Raw genomic sequence first — 9,092 nt, 5'->3', positions numbered from 1 at the left:
AAGTAATTTCAAAATATAAAAATAATTGACAAGTTAATAAAAAGTCATATTAGTAAATGCATAGTACTAAGTACTTGCTAATTTAATAATAATAATAATAATAATAAAGAGTAATAAGGAATAAATAATTTATTTGATTACTATTTAATGTGTATTCTTTGGTTTTGTATAGATTTTGTTATTTTTCTGTACACTAAATGAAATAATAAAATAATAGCTAATATTTATTAAAATAATTTAATATATTAAATCATAACTTTATAAGATTAATATCCTAACACTAGTTTATATCTATATCTATACTATATTAAAAGTACGAAGCCCCTATCGAAATATCGTTCGCCTTTTTTATCCTTCATAAGTACATTATATGTTGGATATACTTGTAATTGTAATCACTATTTTTTTCTTGTGGGTGAAATAAAAAAATATCGTGTGCTTGCTTTTAGGTTTAGGAATCTTTAGAATTTATATTGTTTGGGATTCTTTCCTTATGTTTTTTTTTCCATTGGTTTTTGATTCCTTTAGATGTAGGATTCTTTAGGATTTTTATTTTTTACGATGTGTATTGTAAGACTTTTATTCGTATTCAAGTAAACAAATAAAAACCTACTTAAAATAGAAAAGCACATATATGAAAGAATCTTAACAATGAAAAGAATACATTTAGCTACAATTATATTACTTTCTCAACCGTTTTGCTTTGTCGATATTACACTGGTCTCATTATCGACTTGTGTCACGACCCCAATTTTCCTTTGTAGGATGTCGTGATAGCACCTAGTATCTAAGACTAGGTAAGCCTAACAATTTGTGGAATAGATGAATAATAAACTCAACTTCAATCTCAACACATGATATATAAATATAAAACTGCAAATCAATGATTACAACTCCCCAAAACCCGATAGAAATAAGTCACAAACTTTTAAAAGAAAATATTAAATGTCATCATACATCAAAGTCTGAGGATAAGGGAAACAACATACTAAGGATAGAGTGGGACTCCGAGATCTGCGGACGCTAGCAGATATACCTTGAATTCTCCACGTTTAGTCTAGCTTATTAGTATCTGGCATGATAGGAAGAACCTCGATATGCACAAAAAGATGTGCAGAAGTGTAGTATGAGTACACCACAACTGTAACCAATAAGTGACGAGCCTAACATTGGTAGAGTAGTGACGGGGTCAAGTCAGGGCCCTACTGGTTTAAAAAAAAAATAAGGCAGAATATATAATAATATTTGAAATGACAAAAAATTTAAACAACGAGAAACATCAGAAAATAACAGCTCAGGGGCGTTCCTTAGATACCGCCTCGTAGTCCCAAATGTAAATATGCACGATAGGGGGGATTTTCCGAGGTATTGTCTCGTAGTCCCAAAGTAAATATGCAGGACATGGGGGGATCTCCCGAGTAAACCCCTCGTTGGCCCAAAGTAAATATGCAGTACAGGGGGATCTCCCGAGGAACCGCCTCGTAGTCCCAAAGTAAATATGCAACAAATAACCGAAGGAACAACGGATTTACAATAAGAAATCTTACAGTTAAAGATTTAATTCAAATCAAGGGAAGCAGTGTCACGACCCCAAATTCTCTCTGTAGGATATCGTGATGGCACCTAGTCTCTACGACTAGGTAAGCCTATCAATGCGGAATAATAATAAATATCTGAAATAATTAAACTATAATTCAAACAATTTCAACTCCCAAAACCCGGTAAAAATAAGTCACAAGCTTCTAAGAATTTATCCTCGATGTCTCTATATAACAGTGTCTAAAGAAAATAAGGAAGAAACATAACAAGAATAGAAGGGGACTAGGAGTCTGCGGGCGTTGGCAGATATACCTTGAACTCTCCTCGTACAACTAGTTTATTGATGCGTGGTCTTAAGATGTACCTGGATCTGCACAAAAATATGTGCAGAAGCGTAGTATGAGTACACCACAGCGGTACCCAGTAAGTGCCAAGTCTAACCTCGGTAGAGTAGTGACGAGGTCAGGTCAGGCCCTACTGGAGAATAAATAATGGCATGGTAAAATGTTTAAACAATATTAAAAGATAAAATGATAATGGAAATGAATCAAGTAGTATGTCACATTTAATTACATCAAATAATGGCAAATAAATACCTCGTGGAAACAAAACAAAATTCTTTTCAACTTTAAGAAAATCACACAATAATCAAAGGCAACTGCGGCCATAAATCAATATTGACAAGGGCAATCCTCGAGGTACCGCCTCGTAGTCCCAAATCATAAACAAATTCACAATATCTCATTTCCTTATCTCACCGCGGGAGCCTTCACAATTTATTTGAAAGAAAATATTTTTTCCGAAATAGCATCCCGCGTTTTAGCCATCCTTATCACACCACATGACTTCTAGTAGTTCCCTCTACTAGCCACGCGTATCAAGCCACCTTTATCTCACCGCATACGTTTCAATACCCAAACCTTATACCACCGCATGCGTATCAATATCACAATTTGCACCTCAAGTGTTCAAATAATTTAACTTGCCAAAATAATTCAACAACAATATTTTTCCACAATAAAGAGCTCACGGCTCATGACAAAATAAATCATCAATAATATTTTTTCACAATAAAGAGCTCACGGCTCATGTCAAAGTAATTCAACAATAATATTTTTCCACAATAAAGAGCTCACAACTCATGCTAAAATAAATCATCAATAATATTTTTCCATAATAAAGAGCTCACTGCTCCATCACAATGAATACGAAAAGCCTACAAAAATATTCAGGAGTAAATAATTCAGGAAAATAATGTTTCAAAATCTTTAATACGTTGCTTTAATATCAAGTTTAAAAATGTCAAATACTTCATATTAATAATATTTAATTTAAAGAAAATCAACCTTCAAATAATGCACAGAATAAAAGAAATCAAGTTTCAACTAAACAGATAAAATAATTAGCAGGAAAAGGTCAAGCAAATTTAAAAATATAAACATTAAATTAATAATGAAGAATATAACAAAATAAAATAATTTAATTAATACGCAACAGTGATCTATACAATTTAAAATATAATATTTTATATTTAGCCCGTGTACACACTCGTCACCTCGTGTACACGACTTTTCACACATTACCATTATCAATCCTAGGGAAATTTCCCTCACACAAGGTTAGACAAGTCACTTACCTCAACTTGCTCCAATTTAACCAAGTATTATGCCTTTTCCTCGATTTTTCCGACTCTGATTGACTCGTATCTAGTATAATTAATTCGATACAGTCAACAAAAATTATAGTAATCAATTTCATAAGAAAATATTATATTTTTCAATAAAATCCGAAATTAGCTCAAAATTTGCCCATGGGGCCCACATCTCGGAATCCGACGAAACTTATCAAATCCGATAGCCCATTAAATTACGAGTCCAACCATACCAGTTTCACTCCAATCGGACTCTGGATCGACACCGAAATCTCAAAAATTCATTTCTATGAGATTTCTAAATTTTTTTCAAATTTCTATCTCAAAACACTAATTAAATGGTAAAAACAATGATGTATTCGAGTATAATGATCAAATCCGAGTTAGAATCACTTACCCAAATATTTTTTTCTTGAAAACATATCAAAATCGCCTCTCCTCAAGCTCCAATTCGTCAAAAAGGCAAATTGGGCGAAGTCCCTTGTTTTTATAACTTACAGATTTGTCAGGGACCTCGATTTTGTCAGGGAGCTCGATTTATGAGGGATCTCGATTTGTAAGGGACCTCGATTTTTTTAGGGACCTCGATTTTGTCAGGGACCTCGATTTTGACAGGCAACCCGATTTTGACAGCATTTCCAGCAGAAAAATTGCAGCAGCTAAGACCCATTTTTGATCCGTTAACCATTCGAAATTCACCCGAGGCCCTCGGGATCTCAATCCAATACACCAACAAGTCCTAAAATATCATACGAACTTATTTGAAACCTCAAATCACATCAAACAATGCTAAGATCACAAATCATGCTCCAATTCAATCTTAATGAAACTTAGAATTTCCAACTTATACATTCGATGTCGAAACCTATCAAATCAAGTCCGATTGACCTCAAATTTTGCACCCAAGTCATAAATGATATAACGGAACTGTGAAAATTTTCAAAACTGGATTCCAACCCCGATATCAAAAAGTCAACTTCCCGGTCAAACTTCCAAACTTTAAATTCCTATTTTAGCCGTTTCAAGTCTAATTTCACTACGGACTTCCAAATAAAATTCCGATCACGCTCCTAACTCCAAAATTATCATACAGAGCTGTTGGAATCATCAAAATTCTATTCCGGGGTCGTTTGCATAAAATTTGACATCCGGTCACTATTTGAACTTAAACTTTTAATTTTTTATCAAAATTCCATATCTCGGGCTAGGGACATCGGAATTTGATTCCGAGCATACGCCCAAGTCCCAATTCACGATAAGGACCTATCAGAACTATCAAAATACGGATCCGAGTCCGTTTTCTCAAAATGTTGACCAAAATCAACTCAGTTGAGTTTTAAACCTCTAATTCATATTTTAATCCATTTTTTACCTGAAAACGTTCAGGAACATTTTACGGACTACGCATGCAAGTCGATGAATGATAAATAGTACTTTTTGAGGTCTTAGAACACAAAATTAATTATTAAATTTAAAGATAACATTTTGGGTCATCACAAACAGGTAATTCAACTAAGCATGTTGCACAAATAGCAAGTAAGAGTTAAGACACGTAGACATGTGATACTAGGCTAAACATGATCACTACATATGCTAAGACAACTCAGTTAAGGAATTCAAAGGAAAACAACTCAGCAAGAACCAAAATTTCCACAATTAGCCCGTGTACGCACTCGCCACCTCGCGTACACAGCGCTCACATATCACAAATTGTTACAACACTAACAAATCCTATGTGGAGTTCCCCCCCCTCCCCCCATAAAGTTAGATACGTCACTTACCTTAAATCTCGCTCAATCAATCTATAAGGATTCCTTTCCCTCGATTTTCCGACTCCAAATGGCCCAAATCTAGCCAAAAGCAATTACATAACATTAATACAACTACAAGAAACTAATTTAAATCATAAATCTACGACTTTAGCAAAGAATCGAAAAAATCGCCCCAAAAGGTTGACCCGAGCTCACGTCTCATAATTGGGTAAAAGTCATAAAATATGAACACCCATTCGATATCGAGTTCACCCATACCAAATTTACCAAAATCTGACACTAAGTCACCACTCAAAACCCAAAATTTAACTCTCCAAATCCCTAGCCTCCAACTCCCAAATTTCACCTTAAACACACACAATTTAGGTGAAAAAATCAATGGGGAAACAAGGTTATTGATAAAAAAAAAGTACAAGAGACTTACCTCAAGAAATCCCTCGAAAATGCTCTAAAAATCGCCAAATCCGAGCTCGAAATATTTAAAATGAGCAAAGATCGCGAATCCTTACATTTAAGTGTTCTGTCCAGCATTTTCGCTTATGCGAACACTTAGCTGCATCTGCGGTGTCGCAGAATCGACAACATACTCGCATTTGTGGTTCACACGCTCATGCGGTACACGCTTCCACATCTGCGGAACTTCTGTTTCTACGGTCCTAAATCCGCTTTTGCGAGACGAAGGCTGTTTCTGCGTAGCCCCTCCCCCCTCCCCAAGCCAGGTCCTTTTCCTTCTGTGCTGCCTTCTTCGCATCTGCGATCTCGCAGATGTGGAACTTCCCTAGCATTTGCGACATCTGCCCACACTGTTCCAGCCCGCTTCTGCTATCAACGGACCGCTTTTGTGGGCTCGCATCTGTGGTCAAATCTTGCATAAGTGTGATTACACCAGAGCTGGTGCCTTTAGCTATTCTCCCAAGTCCAAATTTGATCCGTTAACCATCCAGAATACACCCGAGGCAACCGGGACCTCAATCAAACTCACCAACAAGTCCTATACGGACTTATTCGAGCCTTTAGATCACATCAAACAACGCTAAAAATGTGAATTGCACATCGATTTAATCCTAATGAACTTTAAAGCTTCAAACCTTTACATCCGACGTCGAAACCTATCAAATCAAGTCTGATTGACCTCAAAATTTACACACAAGTCATAATTGACATTACAGACCTACTCCAACTTCAAGAATCTGAATCCGATCCCGTTATCAAAAGGTCCAAAAATCATCAAATTTTCCAACTTTCGCCAGTTGACACTAAAATGACCTACGGACCTCCAATTCATCATCTGAACACGCTCCTAATACCAAAATCACCCTACGGAGTTATTGGGACAGTCGAAACTCCATTTCGGAGTCGTCTTCATATAGTTCATACTACAGTCAATTTTTACGACTTAAACTTCTATGTTAGGAACTATGTGTCCCATTTCACTCCGAAACCAAAAACAAATCCTCCCGATACTTCACAAAACCCAAAAATGAATATATAGGGAGCAATAAATAGGGGTTTAGGGCAAGTTCTCTCAAAACGACCAGTCGGGTTGTTACATCTTCCTCTCTTAAAATAAACGTTCGTCCCCGAACGAGTATAGAGACATACCTAGAGTGGTGAAAAGATGAGGATAACTGCTGCGCATATCATGCTCGATCTCCCACGTCGCCTCCTCGACCGAATGACCCCTCCACTGAACCTTCACAGAAACGATGTTCTTTAACCTCAACTTTCGAACATGCATGTCCAAAATGGCCATTGGCTCCTCAACATAGGATAGATCCTTGTCTAATTGGACTGAGCTGAAGTCTTAAAACATGAGACGGATCACCGTGATACTTCCGGAGCACGGAAACATGGAATGCTGGATAAACTGCAGAGAGACTAGGTGGTAGTTCAAGTCTGTAAGCCACCTCTCCAACCCTCTCAAGGATCTCAAAAGGCCCGATATACCTAGGGCTCAACTTGTCCTTCTTTTCGAATCTCATAACACCCTTCATGGGTGAAACTCGGAGCAAGACCCGCTCCCCAACCATGAATGCAACGTTGCGAACCTTCCGATCCACATAACTCTTCTACCTGGACTGGGCTGTATGAAGTTGATCCTCAATCAATTTAACTTTCTCCAAGGTATCCTGAACCAAGTCTGTACCCAATAGACTAGCCTCGCCCGACTCAAACCAACCCACTAGAGACCAACACTATCTACCATACAAATCCTCATACGCCATCTGAATGCTCGACTAATAACTGTTGTTGTAGGCAAACTCCGCAAGTGGTAAGAACTGATCCCAAGCATCCCCAAAATCAATCACACACGCACAAATAATATCCTCCAATATATGAATAGTGCGCTCGGATTGTCCGTCCGTCTAAGGGTGAAATATTGTACTCAAATCCACATGAGTACCCAACTCACGTTGTACGGCTTTCCAGAGCCATGATGTAAACTGCGTACCCCGTCCAGAGATGATAAATATCGGTACACCATGAAGCCTGACAATCTCGTAAATGTAAACCTGAGCTAGTTGCTCTGAAGAGTAAGTAGTAACCACATGAATGAAATGAGCTGACTTGGTCAATCTATCCACAATCACCCAAACTACATCGAACTTCCTATGAGTCCATGGGAGCCTAACAACGAAATCCTTAGTGATCCGCTCCCATTTCCACTCTATGATATCTAACTTTTGAAGCAATCCACCTGGTCGTTGATGTTCATACTTCACCTGCTGACAATTTAGGCAACGAACTACATATTTCACTATGTCCTTATTCATTCGCCTCCACCAATAATGCTGCCTCAAATCCCGATATATCTTTGCAGCACCTGGGGGAATGGAGTACCGCGAATTGTGAGCCTCCCGGAGAATCAACTCGCACAAACCATCTACATTAGTCACACATAGCCTGCCCTGCATCTGTAATACATCGTCATCTATAATAGTGACTTCTTTGGCATCACCGTGCTGAACTGTGTCCTTAAGGACAAGTAGATGGGGGTCATCATACTAACGCTCCCTGATACGATCCGAAAGAGAAAATTGAGAAACCATACTAGCCAAAGCTCGGCTCGGCTTGGAAACATCCAATCTAACAAACTGGTTGGCCAAGGCTTGAATATCCAAGGCTAAAGGCCTCTCTGCTACTAGTAGATATGCTAAACTGCCCAAACTCTCAGCCTTGCGACTCAAGGCATCGTCCACCACATTGGCCTTCCCGAGATGATAGAGAATGGTGATGTCATAATATTTAAGCAACTCCAACCATCTCCGCTGCCGTAAGTTAAGATCATTCTCTTTAAACAGGTGTTGTAGACTCCGGTGATCGGTGAAAACCTCACAAAAGACACCGTACAAATAGTGCCACCAGATCTTCAAAGCATGCACAATAGATGCTAACTCGAGGTCGTGGACAGGATAATACTTCTCATGCACCTTAAATTGTCTAGACGCATAGGCAATCACCCTACCATCCTGCACCAACACCGTGCCAAGGCCAATGTGCGACGCGTCATAATACACTATATTTGACCTCGATCCGATAGGCAACACTAACACTAGGGCTGTAGTCAAAGCAGTCTTGAGATTTTGAAAGTTCTCCTCACAATACTCGGTCCACCTAAATGGAGCACCCTTCTGGGTCAATATGGTCATAGGTGCAACAATAGACGAGAAACCCTCTACAAATCGACGGTAGTACCTCGCCAAACCAAGAAAACTCCGGATCTCCGTAGCTGAGGATGGTCTAGGCCAAATCTGCACTGCTTCAATCTTTTTCGGGTCTACCTTGATCCCCTCACTCGATACCACATAACCCAAAAATGCCACTGAATCTAGACAAAATTCACACTTTGAAATTTTTACATACAACTTCTTTTCTCTCAAGGGCTGAAGCACAGTCCTTAGGTGCTGCTCATGATCCTCCCGACTCCGGAGTACACCAGAATGTCGTCAATAAACACAATGATGAAGGAGTCAAGATATGGCTGAAATACACTATTCATCAAGTGCATAACTGCTGCTTGGGCATTGGTCAGCCCAAAAGACATCACAAGAAACTCGTAGTGACCATACCGAGTCCTGAAAGCAGTCTTCGAGATATCTAGCTCCCGAATCTTCAACTGATGATAGCAT

This window comes from Nicotiana tabacum, chromosome 12 (genome assembly GCF_000715075.1).
Source record: "Nicotiana tabacum cultivar K326 chromosome 12, ASM71507v2, whole genome shotgun sequence".
Classification (NCBI taxonomy): domain Eukaryota; kingdom Viridiplantae; phylum Streptophyta; class Magnoliopsida; order Solanales; family Solanaceae; genus Nicotiana; species Nicotiana tabacum.
Note: the sequence above shows the minus strand (reverse complement) of the source record.